Source organism: Perissodus microlepis, chromosome 22, assembly GCF_051167445.1.
Source record: "Perissodus microlepis isolate ML-2025 ecotype Zambia chromosome 22, ASM5116744v1, whole genome shotgun sequence".
In the NCBI taxonomy this organism is placed as follows: domain Eukaryota; kingdom Metazoa; phylum Chordata; class Actinopteri; order Cichliformes; family Cichlidae; genus Perissodus; species Perissodus microlepis.
The window spans coordinates 31,240,432-31,263,653 of NC_140481.1; the positions used below are offsets into that span (position 1 = coordinate 31,240,432).

The 23,222-nt window shown below is 41.7% G+C and overlaps 1 pseudogene; it reads right to left on the reverse strand.

Annotated features, from left to right (window-relative positions):
- Window positions 1–5,978: 5,978 nt before the first annotated feature.
- Window positions 5,979–6,565, reverse strand: LOC146363539 (Ig kappa chain V region K16-167 pseudogene; annotated as a pseudogene).
- Between the last annotated feature and the right edge of the window lie 16,657 nt (window positions 6,566–23,222).

The following is a 23,222-nucleotide window of genomic DNA, read 5'->3' on the forward strand; positions in this document are numbered from 1 at the left end:
CCCAAGAAAGAAGAGGAAGAGGAGGCACCATCGTGGAAGGACAGGCCCCTGCACAGTATGTACCACCGGCAGAGAGAGGAAGTGGCTGATATCCAGAAATCCTACCAGTGGCTGGACAAAGCTGGACTGAAAGACAGCACAGAGGCACTAATCATGGCAGCACAAGAACAAGCTCTGAGCATAAGATCCGTAGAGGCTGGGGTCTATCACACCAGGCAAGACCCCAGGTGGAGGCTGTGTAAAGATGCCCCAGAGACAATCCAGCACATAACAGCAGGGTGCAAGATGCTAGCAGGCAGGGCATACATGGAACGCCATAACCAAGTGGCCGGCATAGTATACAGAAACACCTGTCCCAAGTATGGCCTGGAAGTCCTGAGGTCAAAATGGGAGATGCCCCCAAGGGTGGTGAGAATCGTTGAGTGCGAGAGGAACTGACCTGAAAGATAGGATCATGGCCAAGCTTGAAACCTGGACCCCCCGTAGCCGGTTACCAAGATTACGTGAAGTACCCTCAGAAGGTCTGCTAGATGATGTTAATGCAGCACTACGGACAATACCTACAACCACGATTACCGACACTAACATTAAATTACTAAATTACCGACCAACCTGTGCACTGCCTGGATTGATTACAAGAAGGCCTATGACACTAGAGGCCAACTCCAAGCCCATAGCACAAGTCGCCATCAAGTGCGGGATCTACCAAGGAGATGCTCTGTCCCCACAGCTGTTCTGCAGTGGGGACAGCAGTGCTGTTCTGCATAGGCCTGAACCCCCTCAGTGAGATCATTGACAAGACTGGCTACGGATACCGACTACGGAACGGAGCAGTTGTCAGCCACCTCCTGTACATGGATGACATCAAGCTGTATGCCAAGAGTGAACGAGACATGGATTCACTGATCCACACCACCAGGCTATACAGCAATGACATTGGAGAAGACACTGGAGAAGTGTAGTCGGATGGTAACGAAGAGAGGGAAGGTAGCCAGAACTGAGGGGATTGAACTACCAGAAGGCAACATTGCAGACAGTACTTAACTTGGAAATGAAGATGGAGTGTTGCATCTTTAAAATGTACATTAATCAGATTTTATAGGTTATGTCTTTTATATACTGCATGTTCATGTTGGTATAGTAGGGTTAGTTGGTCACTCATGTTTTGTCTTGCTGTCTTTGGACTTTCCATTAGAAAGACTGTCTTTCATTTTGTCGAGATTCATTCATTCATGGATATTGTAACAGGGTTTAAAATATTGAAATCATTTCATGGTCGCTTTAAAGAACATGGAGAATATGGTAAAGTGTGTTTCTGTTAGTGTGTGTGTGTGTGTGTCCTCAGTGAACTGTATCAGTCTCTGCAGTATCTTCCAGCTGCAGCACTACGTTCAGTTTCTGTTCAGTCTGACTGAGGGAGGTTTTTGTACGACTGTTTTTCACTGTGTGAACACCCACTGACTGTTGCTAACATGAGCACTCTGACAGTAATAAACTGCTGCATCTTCAGCCTGGACTCCACTGATGGTCAGAGTGAAGTCAGAGTTTGATCCACTGCCTGTAAAACGAGCTGGAATCCCTGATTGTCGAGTGCTACCACAGACCTGTGATAGCACTATCCCCCTGCTGAACGAGCTGAATACTTTCTTTGCTCACTTTGAAGCCCAAAACAGCACCACTGCACAGAAGACCCCACCCCCTCCTGGTGACCAGGTGATGACTCTGTCCCCGGACAGCGTGAGGAGATCCCTCAGCAGGATCAATGCACGTAAAGCTCCGGGTCCTGACAACATTCCTGGTCGTGTACTGAGAGACTGTGCAGTGGAACTCACTGATGTCTTCACAGACATCTTCAACATATCACTCATCCAGGCTGTCGTCCCCACATGTTTTAAAGCCACCACAATCATTCCGGTTCCAAAAAAGTCATCTCCCTCCTGCTTTAATGACTACCGTCCTGTTGCACTCACTCCCATCCTGATGAAGTGCTTCGAACGACTAGTCATGCAACACATCAAGACTGTCCTGCCCCCCTCCCTGGATCCCTTCCAGTTTGCGTATCGGCCCAACCGCTCAACCGATGATGCCATCTCCACTGCACTCCACTCAGCACTCACACACCTGGAAAAAAAAAGACTCATATGTTCGAATGCTGTTCATAGATTTCAGTTCAGCATTTAACACTATAATCCCCCAACAGCTCACTCAAAAACTGGTCCAGCTGGGGCTCAACATCTCACTGTGCAACTGGCTGTTGGATTTCCTCACCGGAAGACCTCAAGCAGTACGGGTCGGCAGTAATACATCCAGCACCATCATTTTAAACACGGGGGCCCCGCAGGGATGTGTGCTGAGCCCCCTCCTCTTCACTCTGCTGACCCATGACTGCACTCCATCATATAGCTCCAACCTCTTCATCAAGTTTGCGGACGACACAACGGTGGTGGGTCTCATTAGCAACAGGGATGAGACCAACTACAGAAGTGAGGTGAGACGCCTGGCCACGTGGTGTGTTGACAACAATCTCTCTCTGAATGTGGAGAAGACGAAGGAGATTGTCGTGGACTTCAGGAGAATGCACACCCAACATGCTCCTCTGACCATCGACGGAGCGTCTGTGGAGAGAGTGAGCAGCACCAAGTTCTTGGGTGTGCATATCACAGAGGATCTCTCCTGGACGCACAACACCACAGCACTGGCCAAGAAATCACAGCAGCGTCTCTTCTTTCTCCGCAAACTAAGAAGAGCAGGAGCACCAGCCCCCATCATGTACACTTTCTACAGAGGCACCATCGAGAGCATCCTGTCGAGCTGCATCACTGTGTGGTTTGGAGCCTGCAATGCGTCCTGTCATAGAACCCTCCAACGCATAGTGAGGGCTGCAGAGAGGATCATTGGTGTCTCTCTCCCTTCCCTCCAGGACATTTACAGCACCCGTCTCACTAAAAAAGCCCTTTGCATAGCGGCTGATCCCACGCACCCGATGCAAAGCTTCTTCAAGCTGCTGCCGTCAGGGAGGAGACTGCGGAGTCTCCAGGCCAGGACCAGCAGACTGAAGGACAGCTTCATCCATCAGGCTGTCAGGAAGCTTAACTCCCTTCCGATTCTGCCTCCTCTCCCCTCTTCTCCTTCATGGTCTCACTGAACTCTGTCACACACACTCACACACACACACACACTCTCTGACTTCACTCACTGGCCTGCACCAGTTACCAGTCACTTTGTGGAGCGTTGGACTGCCAGTATCTCATAAGACTTTGTTGTTATACCATCTCTTACCGTATATTACTAATCTCCATTTGCACTATTTGCTTATTTGCACTACTCTGCCTGGTTTACACTCATGGTCATTTATCCTTACTTGAATATTGTATATTGTATATTTCATAGCTTTCTTGTTATATGTAAAATTGTATTGTATTTATTTAAATTTTTATTTTTAATTATTTTATTTGCATTTTTTAATCTAGGGTTTGAGAGTAACGGAATTTCTATTCTCTGTATGTCCTGTACATGTGGCAGAATTGACAAATAAAGTTGACTTGACTTGACTTGACTTGACTTGCTAGCATAGTAAATGAGACGTTTAGGAACTCCTCCATCTTTCTGTTGATACCAGGCTAAACGGTTCCCACTATCTACACGCTGACTGGTCCTACACTTGATCCTCACAGTTCCTCCCACAGCAGAGCTCACTGGGTCACGGGGGGCGCTGGAGCCTATCCCAGCTGTCATAGGGCGAAAGGCGGGGTACACCCTGGACAGGTCGCCAGTCTGTCGCAGGGCTAACACATAGGGACAGACAACCATTCACACTCACACATTCACACCTAGTGGCAATTTGGATTATCCAATTAACCTATCCCCACAAGCACATTTTCTTTCAATCAAACTTAAATTTTTAAAACTTTTTTTTTTTTAGAATTTTTTCTTCAAAAACAGTTCATAGATGGCACATTTTTGCTTCTATGTTTTAACCTTTTGCCAAAGTATCTGCAAATAATTTGTCATCCATTTCATTTCGCCTTTGATGAAGATTTAAAATTACTATACTGCCATATGGTTACCATTTAACCATACTCTAAAACAGGGGTGGGCCATTCCAGGCCTTGAGTGCCGGTGTCCTGCGGATTTAAGATCTCACCTTGGGTCAACACACCTGAATCACATAATTAGTTCGTTACCAGGCCTCTGGAGAACTTCAGGACATGTTGAGGAGCTAATTTAGCCATTTAAATCAGCTGTGTTGGTTCAAGGACACATCTAAAACCTGCAGGGACACCGGCCCTCGAGGCCTGGAGTTGCCCACCCCTGCTCTAAAAGCATGCTGACCAAGTTGGGCTCAGTTTATGAGATTTAATTTGTAATTAAGTTATTTTTCCCAAATATAAACAACTGGAGATCAGTTTCACCCAAACTCCCAGTTTCTCTAACATCTCTCTCTCTCTCTCTGCAGTGGGTCGAGTCCCCCCTCCCTGACCGTGCTGGCGCCCTCTAGTGAGGAGCTGCAGCAGGGGAAGGCTACAGTCATGTGTGTGGCCAACAAGGGCTTCCCCTCAGACTGGAGGCTGTCCTGGAAGGTGGATGGCAGTGGCAGCATCAGCTGGGAGGAGAGCAGGAGCCCCGGGGTGCTGCAGAATGACGGCCACTACAGCTGGAGCAGCACCCTGAGGCTCCCTGCAGACCAGTGGATGAAGGTGGGCTCTGTGACCTGTGAGGCCACCCAGGGCTCCCACACTCCACTCTCAGAGACTCTGATGACAGACCAGTGTTCCCAGTCCCGAGCTGACTCACTGGGACTCTGATACTGGCTTTAGTCTGCAGCTTCTCTCAGTCTGCTCCCTCTGTGTCTGTATTGCTTTGATAGTTTTCATGTTTTCATGCTTGTGGCACTGTTGATGGTTTTAATACTTCAAATAAAAACTGAGGTCTTCAAATTGTGGTTTTCATGTGTTTCCATTCAGCTGCTCTTCTGTCTGATAATCATCCTTCAGGTTCAGCAGTGATGCTTACATACACTGAAAATTTAATTTTTACTGTATCACTACACATCAGGATGTAACCTTAAAAAAAAAACAATAACATAATCACCACCAGCTGCTTTCTGCTATAAATAGTTTCCAAGTTGTTTGTAGATGCATAATTTTCCATCATGTTGGACTTTGTGGTGATATGTCCTGTTGGGTGTAGCAGAGGCAGCAAAAGATGGTGACAGATTATTGTACCCTGCATGTGACCCACGATGAGACCCGTCCTGGTTTTCTTCAAAGTCATTAGATTAAAGTCAGAATTAAGAAAATAACTCAAAGAAAAACTAAACTTTCTTTATCAACATAGGAGACACTAAAAAATGTCTCTTTCAGAACATCAGTGCAGTTTAAAAAGTGTAAATGTCAGAATAATTTATGTCACAAAGATCAAGTTAGGTTAATGTTAAAGACTTGATGAACTAAATTTTCAGATCAAATCATGTGAAATATTTCTGTGACCAAGAATGTAGCTGAGCAATCTACATACATACATATATCAGTACTGCAGTTTACTAAAATATTCTCATTTAATAACTACTTCCCAGTTTGAATATTTACAGCAGAGTTTCTTCATCACAGATCTGACTCACAGTATCAACTGTTTTGTGTTTCACATGTTCTTCTGTGCTAGCTCGTCAGGATGGACACAAGTCTGATGTTTTGAGTCAAACCCACATAAACATTAGTGTTAGAGATTAGTTATGATAGTTTAAGTTGTATCAGGGCCTAACAAATGATTCTGAAATTATTTTAGAAGGACTGTGAGGTGTGTGTGTGTGTGTGTGTGTGTGTGTGTGTGTGTGTGTGTGTGTGTGTGTGTGTGTGTGTGTGTGTGTGTGTGTGTGTGTCCTCAGTGAACTGTATCAGTCTCTGCAGTATCTTCCAGCTGCAGCAGTCACTTCAGTTTCTGTTCAGTCTGACTGAGGGAGGTTTTTGTACGACTGTTTTTCACTGTGTGAACAGATACTGACTGTTAAGATAGTGCTGACCTACACAGTAATAAACTGCTGCATCTTCAGCCTGGACTCCACTGATGGTCAGAGTGAAGTCAGAGTTTGATCCACTGCCTGTAAAACGAGCTGGAATCCCTGAATCTCGACTGCTAGTGTAGTAAATGAGACGTTTAGTTTCTCCATCTTTCTGTTGGTACCAGGATAAATGATTGCTATTAATATTCTGACTGGTCCTACACTTGATGCTCACAGTTCCTCCCACAGCAGAGCTCACTGCTCCAGGCTGAGTCACTGTGATCTGTCCTCTGGACTCTGAGGATACAGAGACAAAAACATAAAGCAGCTTCATGGTTTTGTGGGCTTCATTTCAGAGGGACAGATGTTGATAGAGGAGAGGAGTTTGATTCTCTGGACTTTACCTGTGAAGCAGCAGCAGAGGAGAGTCCAGATGAGGACGCAGATCAAAGTCATGTTTTTGATGAGGAGGATTTCTGTGGCTTCTGTTGTGATGAAGGACAGCTGTCAGTCATCCAGTGTTCAACTCTCAGGACTATAAACTCTCCCAGAGCACTGGAGCATGGTGCTGCTGATGCAAAGTGCCTCTCTATGGAAATCATCTGACTCTTTTGTTGTGAGTCAGTTTGCTGCATTGACGTTGAACCAGTTGTCCTCTTAGAGTGAAGGGTCACTGAAAATGTATTAAAGTTGCTCTAATAAGTCATCACTATCCCCTAATTACATATTTATATCCTGATGCTTTTGTCTCTTCATTTTTTACAAATGTATTAGACAGAGCTCTCTGTCACATCAAATGAGGGAATATGTTTGGGAAAAATAATTTCCATCCCTTCATTCCTCGTATACCACGGAGACTCTCTCACATCAGCTGTTTTCTCTACATTTATGTCAAACGGATTTTTTTCTGTAAACAAGATTACAAAACTACATCCTCATATGATTCATTTTGAAATTTGTACCACATTAGTTGTTCTTTAGGTTCATTAAATTGGCTTTGTTTAAATGAAACTGTGTATTTGTAAATATTATTTAGTCAGTTATTGCTTCAGATTTATTCTGATCATGATTGAAAAGTACATGAAATATATTTTATAGCAGTGAGTAGCTGTAGTACTTGTTTCCTCTAATTCCTTCAGTCTCATGAATGATCCAGACTTTAAATGATCTCAGAGAAAAATGTTTCAGTAAGTGTTCCCATATCTGTCATGCTGTATAGTCCTGCCTACATGTAGGGGGAAGAATGAAGAAGTCATCACATAAAACCACATAAAGTCCTACCAGGACAAAGACAAGGCAACTGTCTGCTGCTTTTTCTCACATGTTTCTTTGTCTGAAGTTTATATATTAACATGTGTGTACAGCAATGTGAGTGTTGTGAAGCTCTTCATGTTTCTTTAAGAAGATTTCAATCATTCTGGACTCTTGAGGATACAGAACAAGTTCATGCCTGATGATAAAACAGAGATAATGTCAGGGACCTGGGTCTGATGACCCAGAGTCCAGAGCAGTTTTGGACTTATCTTACTTGTTATATGTATGTTTGATGTATTCTGTGGCTCTCCCTGCTTGAAGGGAACTCAGTGTGTATGGGTGTGGGTGTGTCTGGTAGGCCGGCTTGCAGGAACCGTCAGGCCTGGTGGGTGTGGCCTGCCAGGTGGCTGGCCACACCCACCCCTAAGGATGAGGTTCACACACCTATAGCTGATCAAGCCTCGTCGGGGAAGCTACTTAGGAGTGTGGTGGAGCTCTCTTTATCTCTTAATATTTTAAATTCCAAAAAAGAGGAACCTTGGTCCAGTCATGAAGAATTTTAATAATTCTGTTTCTTTAAAGACATTTTTAACATATTTAAACAATGCCTTCTCTGTGCGGTTAATGAATTGGGAAACAAAAAAATTTATATCGTTTTTTACAAGTCAACAAGTGGCAAAAAAATAACTTGAAAATCTCTTGAATTAAATAATTGTACAGAAATAATGCCTCATCGATATAAGAAAAATGACCAGTGAGGTATGGTGTAATGGTATCTGCATTCTCATTTGGGGTGTTTCTCACCTCAATTAATTTTGTTTGCACGCCACCAATCTTCCAGTCAAAGTACTGAATTATGATCTGGAATATTTTCTCGGCTCCATGGTTACTTCCGTCTGTAGAAATACCACATTACTGGATTTCATTAAGAACTTCATGAATGACTCCCAGTGAATGTAGCGCTATCACACCATTGACAATCAGTCTTCAGTCGTGATGCGGGCACTGCTGAACCTTTTAGCTGTGTTAAAGTCTGCAAATGCGTTTTTAGCAACACACTAGTGCAATCCATGGATCTGTAGCTATTGTAATGCTTCACAGTATGAAATCCCAGTGCACCTTCTGCTGCAGATACCGCAGCATCGTCGTTTTTCCCAGGTGTAACAAACAACTCAGTAAACTTACTCGATTCATTTTTGCCTCGCACAGCCTTTTTATGTTTTTCTGTATCCTTGTGAGCAACAAGACTTCCAGCACCTTTGTTAGACACATAAGGGTATGTGCCAGCTCTGCAAACGGTGCACTCCGCCTCCCATTTATTCCAAACGGGGTGATATGAGGGAAATGTCTTTTGCAGTTCTTCTGAAAAGATACACTTGCTCTTTGGCATCTTTTAAACATCATCAGGTGTGCCCGTCTGTGAGAGCAGAACAACCACTCACAAAGCAGCACCTCGGAGATGGCGTCACACATATAAGTCCTCTGTAGGCCTATAGGAAAACCTGGACAGAACGTGAAAAGTGGCCATGTCCCAGGTGTGGCCTAAAATAGGGTGATGTAATGTCCTATGATGTGGACATGAAGGAGAGGAGGAGAGAGAAGAAGAACATATATAAAAAATCCCATGCAGACAGAATAAGTAGTTCTGCCTCTAGTTTCCTGTGATGGGTAGAGAACATCTCTCTGTATGTTCACGCCTTCAGTGGAAGCAGGGTGGACATTAGGTAAGGCTGCACTTTTTGCAGCGATCTCGTATAGAAAACTATTCCGCGCGTGTATAAAACAGGTCTGTGGCTCCAAACCGTAGTAAAGGGACCTCTTGCTAATACGTCGGGCTCGTAGCCTAAAACTAGCTTTACTTTGTTGTCTGGGAGAACTTTGCTAGCGAGAGCCAGAGAGAGGCGTTGAAAGTCCACATACTGTCTGAATGTTGTTAGTGTATTGTCCAGTGTGACATGGTTGAAGTCACCCGAGATCACAATGAAGGAACTCGGGTGCTGAGTCTGTAACCGGGCTATGGCAGAGTGGATAGTGTCACATGCAGCTGTGGGGTTAGCAGAAGGAGGGACGTAAACAGCCACTGAGATGACATGAGTAAATTTCCTGGACAAATAATACGGCCTGAGTCCAACAGCACACAGTTCAATGTCCGGGCAACAAATCCTTTCTTTGATTGTTATGTGGGCAGGGTTACACCACCGCTTGTTAACAAAAACAGCAAGCCCACCTCCTTTTCGCTTACCGCTAGCGATGCTGTCCCTGTCCCCCAAACAGTATGGAAGCCTTTCACGGATGTGTTATCGTTGGGAATGTCCTGGTGCATCCATGATTCAGTGAAACACTCCCGGTATTCCCTCTGACTCCGTACCAGTGCTGAGAGCTCATCAATTTTAATTATTAATGACTGCACATTTCCCATTACAATAGACGGCAGTCACGGTCTGTACCTCCTCCTCGCTTCGAGCCTCCGCTGTCTCACTGTCTCCTTCTTTCTTCTCTTCTGTACTTGACCTCTGCATCCCTGATGTGTTTTTCTCCAAATTTCAGCTGTTACGTCGGCGGTTCTGGCCGGCTTGCATGTGTTTTACTCTAATTGAATAGTGTGCATGGTTGCAGTCTCCACAAGTGTGCATTTTTAGACGTTTCTTAAGCCCCTAGTGTGTTAGATTAGCATTATACAAATTTCCGATTACTGCAACGTAGAGTTTGCCCTTACTATTATTGTTATTATTTTTTTAACCACACACATTCACATTGTCAGGATAAAACATTACAAGATTGAAAGACACAAGTGGAATATATTTGTGTGTTTTGTTCAATTTTGTAAGTATTTGTAGTAAATCTGATTATTTAAAAATATCCTTTTCATATCCTGAATGTTGCAAGCTGTGCGTGTGAAATGCAGAGAACAACAGGTTCATCAAGTTCATCTGTTTTGAGGGCCAACTGACCTACAGATTGTTTTTGGAATGTGGTTAGTAAAAAACATCAATGTTTCCAGCGTTTATCATAGTGTGAAACAGTCAAGCTTTGGGAATGATGCTATAATTGCTACTATACCAACTTTTTAGGTTTCTTTTGTTGAATTTATTTAATTTCACTTTCTTTGCCTTGTTTTGGTGTTTATAGTTACTAGTGTTCACAGTTACCAGCTGTCAGATACGTAGAAAAGGATCCTGGTGTTATTTGTCTCTCAGAAACAGTTCATAACTTCCCTTCAACTCATTCATGTCACCTAAAAGGTAAACCTGTTTCTCCATCACAGCTCTGATGATTCAGTAAGGACATCTCCTGGTTTCACCTTCATGTTTCCCTCTCACCACGTATCCAAACCGATATCATGACCAGCAGCTTTATGGCTGTGGCTCCAGCAAACATCAGCTGATACTAGAAAGTAATATTAAATACATTCTAACAACAGCTGATCAAGCTTAAACGTGCTGCTGTTGTTTCCTTTTTCTGGTGCAAAGTGGGCGATAAACAAACAACCGAGAAAAGCCGATCAGCTGATCATTGACCAGTTTCATGATTGAAGTAGAAACAGGGGTGGGGGGGGGATGAGAGAAGAAGAGGCAGCTGTGCAGCAAAGACACAGAATAACTCCAGCTTCATCTCTTTTTTTCATTCTAGCTGAAGTACGGGACAAACTGCATTCCTTTTCACCTCAATACCATTTTCTTCTGTTTGTCTGTGATAAGATTGCTTTCAGAGCCATTGCCCAAGCAAAGGGGCGGGTGCATCCAACCTCCTCAGCTGTAATTGGTCCAGCCCAGAGTCAATCATGACACATTGGCCAATCCACTACCTTTCTTTTAGTGATGGGATTTCCGGCTCTTTTGGCTCTTTCGGTTCGGCTCAGTAAAAAGAGCCGGCTCTTTCGGCTCCCAACCGGCTCTTCAGGTTGTTTTGTTGCTTTAATTAATTTATTATTAACAATAATATAAAATTATGCACAAAAGGAATTACTAATGTAAAAAAAGTGGTTTTATTTATATGTTTTTATGTATAAGTATATGCGGTGGCCTCTAGAGACAAAACACGTACAAACTCCAAAACACATTTCTAGCATGAACTGAACTTCCAAAACAGAGCTACCTAGATCACTTAAATTACACAATTGAAATCATATGTGTATTGTTTGTGTATTTATACACAAGCACTCATATATATTCAAATAATTTAAAAAAAGTTCATTTACCTGTTACTACCACACACCAAATCCGGTCGTTGGTACTTCCTGGCTTGTGTAGCCACTAGGTAACAAAAGCTCAACACTGCATCCTGGAGCACTTCTGTTGTGTTTTGGAGTTTGTACGTGGGTCGGAATTTTCAGCTTTTTCCATTTTAAACTACTTTTCCTTTTAAACAACACAAAACACTGCAAACCACAACACAATTAAATATAAATTAAAATATGAAAACAAAAAGAAGACGCACATTCTCTGTCATATGGGCCTGCATGAATAAACTTTCTGAGTCCTTTATCATCTGCAACTGAAAATAGTGGTGGATGATTACTATACCTTTCTAATGTGACGTTGTTGTTCCTGGCTCTCTTTCTCTCTCTCTCTCCCTCCCGCTCTGTTCCTGTGCTACTGCGAGTGTAACTACCGCCCCTCCCCCCTCTGCCCAGCGCAAAGCACAAGGCTCGCGTGCGGAGTGAAGCGGAAAAAAGTGCGAGAGAGGAGCCGGCTCGCGTCGTTCACTTCAAAGAGTCGGCTCTAAGAGCCGTTTCGTTCACGGCCGACACATCACTAGTCCTAACACCTCATCCATGAGAGCAAACAAGGGCCATGTGGCAGCAGTGGGCTTCCTACTCACTCCCTCGCCTGAAATTGCCTTGGAAGGCAGAGAAAATCCAAAGTTTGAATTTGAATATTACTCAACACACGTATTCTTTTTTTAATTGTCCCTTGTTTTGCCTGCAAAGGGAAGGGGTGACAATCCCCTGCAGCCCATCTTGAGAATTGCCCTAAGAGACAGAAAATAATAGAACATGTCAACATAACAGCACAGCATAATGTACTTCTGTGACTTAGGACTACTAGAAAGAAACGCGCTCCACCTTCTGCATACTGTTGCTGTACCTCAAAGCTACAGTGGCTGAGTTTTTGGCTCCAGTGAAAAGTCTCGGTGGAGTTTAATAAATCCCACCATCTGCTCCTTGGTTCCTAAAATATAACAGGACATTGGAGTACATTTATTTTACTACCATCTAACACACCTTGGTTAATCAGCAAGAATCCAGTGATTTACTGGTTGACCTTTGTAAAGTACATGCATCTACAGTAATGTTCACCTTAAAATTTAAAAATAAAAGTATATTAACATTTTAACATCTTGAAATTTTTATTGCTATCTTGAACTTGAACTTGTATGTAAAACTTGCATGTATCCTCCAACACCATCTCTACTGCATCTGTAGCTGACACAAATGTTGGAAAGACAATCGACTAGGATGCGCTATGAATCCTGGGATAGGGGATGGGCCACAAAGGACACACCCGACCTGTCCTTCAAATCCGGGTGAAAGGAGGACGCATTTGTGGGCCGCATTTGGCTATGAGGCAGATTTACATGGTGATGCAATGGTAGCGTGATCTACTTATCATGCACTACTTTGCTGTACATACAAATATGCAGTTCTGCATTATGAACTATTCCACCAGATGAACCTGAAATCTATATATAACAACTGACCTGTGTGATGTCCAGAAACACACAAAACATTATTTACCAACATATAAAAAAAAAACATGGTAAGGACAAAGTGGGGTGAAGTAAGATGACCATTTTGTAGTCCATTCTGGTTAATGTAGTTTCAACATTGCAAATATCTGTTGCTAAGGAGTCTAGTCTAAGTGTGGTTGCATTTTCTAAGCACAGAGCTGCTCTTTTCACTATCAACTCTCGTAACTACACACCTTTCCCTGACCTTATCACGTTTTCCACTGAGGTTAAGGAAAATTGGTTAAGAAAAGGAGACAGGAGTTTTTTTGTGATTCGAAGCACATCAGTTGTTACGCTAAAGTGATGTTAAAAGTGAAGGCTGTGAGATTATTATACTATCTTATGCCACGTTATACCTTTAATTAAAGATTGTGAAATCATTATGTAGTTTTAGTTTGCATTAGTCTCCTGACTTAGAAGAAGGTGATAACTATTACATTTATTAGACTGATTTGTATTACATTAGACTGCTCATTTATTGTGAATGAATTACATTGTTTTATGATGCATTATACTGCTGATTTATAAGAAATACTGTTTTCAGAGAATCATGGCCTTACTTGTCTGATTGGGAAGAACAGAACATACTGCACAGGAAGCCAAGGTCATAACTTAGGCTCACCGAGAGAGAGAAAGAATGTGGATGATTAGGTTTTATGACTGTGGAAGGGGGGCCAAAGCTATACGAATGTGAGAAACGGTCAGACACTTTGAGGTCTGGCGGACACCCTCCGGTCCACATCTCCCATCAGGACGTTTTTAAAGCTCAAAGTGTTGTATGTAATATGGAATAAAGAGATTGTTGATTGAGCATTTATACACCGAGTGTTGTTCTTCCTTCAGCCCAAGGATGAAAGAATTGGGAAATTTAACAAGGCCAAGTCTTTTCTCATGAGTTCCCTTTTTACTTAAAAATCAGATGTCATGATGGATTTATGATGAAAACTAAACAGAAGAATCAGTTATGTAAATCTTACCAGTTTTTAAGACATTGCTGTAGAGTGATAACGTGTTTAAAGAATACCATCGCTCTCGTGTGTCTAAGTGTGTGGCGCACACACACAAACACAGCTGTCAGCTGCAGCAGTCAGTTGAGTGTCCCTTAGTAAGGGAGGTTTTTGTACAGCAGTTTTTCACTGTGTGAACACCCGTTGACTGTTGATCATATGAGTACCCTGACAGTAATAAACTGCTGCGTCTTCAGCCTGGACTCCACTGATGGTCAGAGTGAAGTCAGAATATGATCCACTGCCTGTAAAACGAGCTGGAATCCCTGATTGTCGAGTGCTAGCATAGGTAATGAGCAGTTTAAAGGTTTCTCCATCTTTCTGTTGGTACCAGTGTAACTCATGCACATTAACATAATAAACATCCTGACTGGTCCTACACTTGATGCTCACAGTTGCTCCCACAGCAGAGCTCACTGCTCCAGGCTGAGTCACTGTGATCTGTCCTCTGGACTCTGAGGACACAGAGACAAAAACATAAAGCATAAAAACTGAAAAACTCTGGTGTTATGAGAGCTGAATGTAAAACTGTACATATTTTACTTTACACTGATTCGATATAATCTTCAGAAATCGTTGAGCTTCAGGGTGACTGAGTGTTGAGATTTGTTTCTTTTGTTTAAAGACAGTGTGTCTGTGATCCATTATGAAGCTGAGGTCAAAGTTCATGATCAAGCATCTTCTAACTACTCAAAGATTCACAGTAACAACTGTGACAGTTTGAGTTTTCCTGTGTTTTGAGTGGGTAGAAAGAAGTTTCCACCATAATGATCATTTAACAGTGAACTTTAGATTTCTGAGTGATATGATGAAAAATTCAGTCCCTTCAAGAATTGTGTTTGTGCTCATTGAACTGTGTCAGTCTCTGCTGCAGCTGGAAGTTACTGCAGTTTCTGTTCAGTCTGACTGAGGGAGGTTTTTGTACGACTGTTTTTCACTGTGTGCGCGGTTCCCAGTAGCTGCTATCAAATGCACCCATACAGTAATAAACTGCTGCATCTTCAGCTTGAATCCGACTGATGGTCAGGGTGAAGTCTTTGTTTGATCCACTGCCTGTAAAACGAACTGGAATCCCTGATGCTCGACTGCTAGCATAGTAAATGAGCAGTTTCGGAACTCCTCCATCTTTCTGTTGGTACCAGGATAAACAGTGATTGTTGCTATAAACATAAACATCCTGACTGGTCCTACACTTGATGCTCACAGATCCTCCCACAGCAGAGCTCACTGCTCCAGGCTGAGTCACTGGGACCTGAGGTTTAGACTCTGAGGATACAGAGACAAAAACATAAAGCAGCTTCATGGTTTTGTGGGCTTCATTTCAGAGGGACAGCTGTTGATAGAGGAGAGGAGTTTGATTCTCTGGACTTTACCTGTGAAGCAGCAGCAGAGGAGAGTCCAGATGAGGACGCAGATCAAAGTCATGTTTTTGATGAGGAGGATTTCTGTGGCTTCTGTTGTGATGAAGGACAGCTGTCAGTCATCCAGTGTTCAACTCTCAGGACTATAAACTCTCCCAGAGCACTGGAGCATGGTGCTGCTGATGCAAAGTGCCTCTCTATGGAAATCATCTGACTGACTCACACAGGGACTTGGATCAATCTGATGATGCTGTTTATCAATGAATTAATAATTTCATGATAATAATGAGAAATACATCAAAACACTTTTTCTTGGAGCATAATTAAGAAGGTTTAAATCTGACCTGATTTTAGAGGAGAAATGCTCATTTTGATCTCACAATAATTTCATTAGAAATGAATAAACATTAGACTTGCATTCCTGACCGCCTAAACCAAGACCAGGACAATACCAAGACCAAAGTGTATCGAGACCAAAACAAGACCAAGACCAAGACAGACCGAGTCAAGACCAAGACCGAGACAAAAAAGTCTTTAAACTGCAGCCAGATGCTGCTTCGTTTACGGGTGTCGGCCATATTTATGTGTTTTTGTAATGCACTTGCACAGGTCTCCTCATCGCTGTCTACTGTCTCACTCACTTACTGACAGGACAGACGTATGCTCCACTTGAATGTCTCATCTCTCACCGTCTCTGTTTTTCACATAATGATTTTATCCTATATCCTCGCATGTGATTGGCCACAACATGGAGGGACTGGAGCATAGCTGAGCCACTGTGTGAGAGCTGAGCAGCGAAAGGAAATTAAGTGAGGAGCCGGCTCTCGCTCAATGGGAGTCGACTCTTCTGATTCACTGCTAAGCACTCTCTAATCACGGCTCCTAGAGCTGATGCTTTTGCACATGACACATTATCAAAGTGACCTGTGAGGCCACCCAGGGCTCCCACACTCCACTCTCAGAGACTCTGATGACAGACCAGTGCTAATTTTTACTGTATCACTACACATCAGAGTGCAAACCTAAAACAAAGGGAAACACAAAACAAAAGAAAAAGCAATAAATCTAACAATGCTGGGATTGCAGAAATTGTGAAACTGTGAATGGTACTCATGGCCATTAATCAGTGGGCCTTGATTAGTAGTTGTTGATCAATGGTCATGCAAATTTGCATAATTATGATGAAGGTGACCTCCCAGCCCATTGTTCCTTCATTGGGCTGGTTTCATTCATTATGCAAATGTCCTGTTTATAAGATTGGGGAAACCTGCAGTCAGCTGAGACTGAAGAAGCCACTTGGATGAGTGACAAAACGTTTCTCCCACTGAAAACGCTACATCCAGATGAACAGAATCAAATTTTGGAGAAAAAGGCAATAAATGAATAAATAAAATCACATCCATCAGCTGCTCCCTACTGGAACTACTTTCAAAGATTGTTGTAGATGCATTATTTTTCATTTGTGATTTTCTTTAATGAATACTTCATATTTCAAGAGTTAAAACCCTGAAAATAATTTAATGTTTGATCTGTTTGAAAAGGGCTCAAGGTTTTTAAGTGATTTTCTTAAAAAAAAAGAAGAAGAAGCAGAAAAAGAAGCAGGCTGAATTAGGCATTAGTCTTTTCAGTTTGAGAACATTGTTTCTAGCTTTCATAATACAAAGATAAAATATTTAAATGATTGCTTTTACTCATTGCTCGCATCGATATTCTCTGATTTGAAGATAATTAATTTTAGCAATAAATATGTATTTGGCCATAAAGAACTGATGATATTAACAGTTATAAAATGGTATTAGAACAACATATAAACCTATTTTTAAAATTATCAAAATATTTTATAAAAATAAATAATGTGTGTTTCTGAGCAGCTGTCAGTTCAGATTTTCTTTTTCTCAGTTCCTCTCCAGCTGTGTGAGGTTTTTGTACAGCGTTGTATCACTGTGTGAACGGCCACGTGTTACACTGCTGACAGTAATAAACTCCTGCATCTTCAGCATGAACTCTGCTGATAGTCAGAGTGAAGTCAGTCCTAGATCCACTTCCACTGAAACGATCAGAAACTCCAGACTGACGGCTGCTAGCAGAATAAATTAAGAGTTTGGGAGATTCTCCGTCCTTTTGAAGGTACCAGTGGAGGCATGAGCCAACACTTGAACTGGCTTTACATCTGACAGAGACAGTCTGTCCTAGAACAGCAGACTGAGCTGTAGGAGTCTGAGTCAGGATGATTTCTGCTGATGAACCTGAAAACATGAAAAGAGGAGAAGAGTTATTGAGACAAATCGAACTCAGAGAAAGATGATCAACATCCAAACATTCGAGGATCATTTCTCTAACATGGAGAACAGATGGAAGAAGGTCAGTGCTGCTTGTTTCAGAGTTTCTCCATCATAGCAGAACATCATTGTGGTGAACCTGGCTGCATGCTGAAGCAAAGTTTTCACACAGAGTCTCACCCTGAACAAGGAGCCCCAGGGTGGCCAGCAGTAGAGTCAGTGACATCATCATTGTGCTGCTGGTGTGTGAGTGGCTCTGAAAGGCCTGGACAGCCACTGATCAACACTGGCCTCTTAACAGCTGTGAGCAGAGAGGCAGGACACATATGCAAACACACAGAGTCAGTCAGCTGCAGCTGTCCTGAGCTTATGAAGCTTCCCTCAGTGAGACTGAAAAATAATGAACAAATGTACAAATAAAGCAAGTTTTTCCAAAACTGTAGTGATTTATTTGTTTGACCTTCAATAGAAATGTAACCTACTCTGGTTAGTTTACACAACATCTGTCTGAACAACACATTAGTCCGATTGAACATGGCTATTTTCATGCCAGACTACACCACACATGAGGGGCAGAGTTTCACTGTGTGTGTATATTGCAAATGTACTTCTTGCATGTATCTGGTGCATTTATATTGGGTCCACACACTTCACAGCGCTTCTTTTTTTCCGGCCACAATCTATGTGAAAAGATAAGGATTATTTTTCTACAGTCAAGCCTGCTGAAGACAGTTTAAACTCAAAGGTGGAATTGTGTAAATTTATAAGCTCATCAATAGAAATTTGGAAGCCTAAAGAAAACATGACATGAGACTCATTCTGACGTCAACAGAGTGACAGGAATCCTTGTTGATGGGTGCTGCTTGGCTTGAAATGCTACTGATTTAGCATCAGTGTGTGAGCTAATGATAGTGAAGCTGTTTATGAAATGTGTGCCTGAGTTCTTCTGTGGCTGATCTAAATGAACAGAAGGTCCTCTTTGCAGAAGGCAGATGAGTTCACACTAATGCACTAAGTGACTTTATTCATCCTGAACTCTGCTCTGATTGGCTGAAAGCTGCTAACATGCAGGCTAAAGGCCTCACTTTCAAATGTTTGTTGTCTGAACATGAAGACGAGAAAAAACTGAAAAACTCTGGTCTCATAAGAGCTGAATGTAAAACTGTACATATTTGACTTTAAACTGATTCGATTTCTGGTTTGAAATTATTTATTTTTCCATTTAAAGTTGGATTTATTTATTAAAAGGACACCTGGGGAACCACACTGACACTGAACTGACTGAGAGCAGTGTTTGTTTTCTTAAAAAGAATCACTTTAATAATCTTTAGAAATCGTTGAGCTTCAGGGTGACTGAGTGTTGAGATTTGTTTCTTTTGTTTAAAGACAGTGTGTCTGTGATCCATTATGAAGCTGAGGTCAAAGTTCATGATCAAGCATCTTCTAACTACTCAAAGATTCACAGCAACAACTGTGTCAGTTTGAGATTTCCTGAGTTTTGAGTGGGTAGAAAGAAGTTTCCACCATAATGATCATTTAACAGTGAACTTTAGATTTTTGAGTGATATGATAAAAAATTCAGTCCCTTCATGAAATTGTGTTTGGCTCATTGAACTGTGTCAGTCTCTGCTGCAGCTGGAAGTTACTGCAGTTTCTGTTCAGTCTGACTGAGGGAGGTTTTTGTACGGCTGTTTTTCACTGTGTGAACACCCACTGACTGTTAATATAGAATTCCCCCTGGCAGTAATAAACTGCTGCATCTTCAGCCTGGACTCCACTGATGGTCAGAGTGAAGTCAGACTTTGATCCACTGCCTGTAAAACGAGCTGGAATCCCTGAATATCGACTGCTAGTGTAGTAAATGAGCAGTTTAGGAACTCCTCCATCTTTCTGTTGGTACCAGGCTAAATTATTACTATTAATATTCTGACTGGTCCTACACTTGATGCTCACAGTTCCTCCCACAGCAGAGCTCACTGCTCCAGGCTGAGTCACTGTGATCTGTCCTCTGGACTCTGAGGATACAGAGACAAAAACATAAAGCAGCTTCATGGTTTTGTGGGCTTCATTTCAGAGGGACAGATGTTGATAGAGGAGAGGAGTTTGATTCTCTGGACTTTACCTGTGAAGCAGCAGCAGAGGAGAGTCCAGATGAGGACGCAGATCAAAGTCATGTTTTTGATGAGGAGGATTTCTGTGGCTTCTGTTGTGATGAAGGACAGCTGTCAGTCATCCAGTGTTCAACTCTCAGGACTATAAACTCTCCCAGAGCACTGGAGCATGGTGCTGCTGATGCAAAGTGCCTCTCTATGGAAATCATCTGACTGAAAACAAGAACTTGAAATGTTTATATGTAACATACAGTTAATGCTAAAACTCACCAAATGTAACATTTTCAGTTTTTTGTAGTTCACAGCTGTCATTTCAGAAAATAAAATTAGGTGATGATATCAAAGAAAGTACTTTCGCCTTCAGTTCTAATTCTTTACATGGTAGGACACACACACAAAAACGATTTTCACATTGTTAGAAAATTATTTAAATACAATCTCTGATGAACAACACCTCAACATATTAAACTATATCACCTTTTATTAAAGAAGAATTGAGCTGTAATGGAGACACATTGTGTGAAAACTACACTCATAATCAACTAAAAACCCAGAATAATTTGAAGTAATAGCTTTCTGTATGACGTTAGCATTTCTCATATCGTCAGTGGCACTGACATTTCTGATCTTTGTTTTTCTAATCACATGCCTGTGATGGCTGAACTTGCTTTTCTCAAAAATAATCGAGAGTCTTAACTGTAAAGCTGAGCTCCGACTAAATAATGCAGCTCCCCAACCAGTCAGACAGATGTATAGGAGAGCTGAGTGAAGATGGATGAAAGAGAAACAGGTGTCATATGTTGTACTAGGAGATTCTTAAACTCTCAGGAGGCTGTCATCATGAAGCATTTTCCTGATGTTGTGTAACAGACCCCATATCTTATTCAGCAGTTTTAACGCTGTTGTTAATCCTCCTTGTGCTGCTCCTCTTGTAGAGTCTTAAGGAATGTGTGAGAATTTATTGAATATTTTGTTGACAGGATTGTCTGCAGTCTGTCTTTTGACAGTTTAAAGCAGGTGTTGCCTTCATTGTTGGCCAAAGCAGTTACCCACTTGAAACCTCATCTAAACAACAATTGGGACTGGGCCATGTTCAGCACTGTGTAGTATAACCTGTTCCTTTAACAACAGTCTATGAAAGTCTAAGAACTGTTGAGAAAGAAAGGGCTGGACTGCAGGTAGGCCAGTGCACCATCTGTACACTTTTACTATGAAGCCATGCTGTTTAATAGATGCCGTATGTGGTTTCGCTTGTTTAAATCAAATGCTTTTTTTCCATTGGTGTTAATGAGTTCAATAACAAAATGTCAGATTCTGTAACATTTTGCAGTCTGATAACTCAGTCAGTGTAATGTGCAAGTGTCCATGTTTAACTCGTGTGTTTTAAAGGAGATCAGAGCTGCTATGAAATCACAACAGAAGGTCATTTTATGGAAGCAGAGAGTCTGTGCACCGTAACTTTGTTCTGTATACCTGTTAATGGATTAACTTGTTCATCACAGCACTGAGCAAATAATAATCAAGACAATACCATACTTGTATCTATACTGAATTGTGCTGTATTCAGTTGTTTTCTGGGAATGTTTAATAACTTACAAGATATTCAAATGTTTATTTATCAAGAGTATTAGTGGCACTGCATACAAACATTTTGAAATCATAAAATATAAGCTTTTTAAATATAAACTTTTCTTTTATAATGTAATTGTTTTATAATATAAGCTTTTTTTTGACATTATAAAACAAAGATTAATAAAAATAAAATGAAAGGAGTTGCTACATTTACTCTTAAAATTATTATTTTTTTATCAACAGTGATATTTACACTGTATTTGACTCTTTTAAGCCAAGTTGATGAGATATTTCAGTTCTCTATATTTCAATATTTTCAAGCTGAGTTCAAAGGTCATAGCTAAGCTTTTTTCAATACACGGCCCAGCTTTCTTTATCATCATTTTGCAAGCAAGAGGAGATTCTCTAGACTTTCTTCAACTTTTCCTTACTGCGCGAAAAATGATGGTAGTTGTTTAAGAGATAACAGCGAGTATCTGTCAGTGTGTGTGTGTGTGTGTGTGTGTGTGTGTGTGTGTCCTCAGTGAACTGTATCAGTCTCTGCAGTATCTTCCAGCTGCAGCAGTCAGTTCAGTTTCTGTTCAGTCTGACTGAGGGAGGTTTTTGTACGACTGTTTTTCACTGTGTGAACACATTCTGACTGTTCAGCCAGTGATAACTCTGACAGTAATAAACTGCTGCATCTTCAGCCTGGACTCCACTGATGGTCAGAGTGAAGTCAGAGTTTGATCCACTGCCTGTAAAACGATCTGGAATCCCTGATTGTCGAGTGCTAGCATAGGTAATGAGCAGTTTAGGAACTCCTCCATCTTTCTGTTGGTACCAGTGTAAATAGTGAGAGCTGCCAGAAACATAAACATTCTGACTGGTCCTACACTTGATGCTCACAGTTCCTCCCACAGCAGAGCTCACTGCTCCAGGCTGAGTCACTGTGATCTGTCCTCTGGACTCTGAGGAGACAGAGACAAAAACATAAAGCAGCTTCATGGTTTTGTGGGCTTCATTTCAGAGGGACAGATGTTGATAGAGGAGAGGAGTTTGATTCTCTGGACTTTACCTGTGAAGCAGCAGCAGAGGAGAGTCCAGATGAGGACGCAGATCAAAGTCATGTTTTTGATGAGGAGGATTTCTGTGGCTTCTGTTGTGATGAAGGACAGCTGTCAGTCATCCAGTGTTCAACTCTCAGGACTATAAACTCTCCCAGAGCACTGGAGCATGGTGCTGCTGATGCAAAGTGCCTCTCTATGGAAATGATCTGACTGACTCTGGACTACTGGAGTTCGTTATTATCAGGATATCCTAAAAACTGCCTGAAAAGTTGATTCAAAATTAAAGATGCAAACTGATAAGAATTTATCAGAATCAGAATACTTTATTGATCCCTGGGGGAAATTATTGATTTAGTGATTCAAATTCCATTATTGACAAATAATTGACTGATCATTATTCCTTAGATATTTCCTTCTATTGGGAAAAATATGTGAAAGTGAGTTATTATTATTGTACAGCACTTTAGATTTTCTCAACTTTGCAAGTTCAGATTGTGTTACACTCTTACATGTTTATCTTATAGTGTGTGTGTGTGTGTGTGTGTGTGTGTGTGTGTGTGTGTGTGTGTGTGTGTGTGTGTGTGTGTGTGTGTGTGTGTGTGTCCTCAGTGAACTGCATCAGTCTCTGCAGCTCAGACTCTAGAGCAGTGTAGACGTGTTCTCTAGAGTGATGAGTCTTCTGCTCTGGATAACTGTGTTTGTCATGTAATTGATTGCACTTTTAGTTCCCCCCCTGAGGAATTGCCACCTTAACGTCATCAGGGGGTTTGCGTGCCTTAAAAACTGAAAATTAAAGCAGCAAAAAGTAAAATAAAATATTTCTAATCAGATTCTAACAACTAAAAACATGACATTTACCTG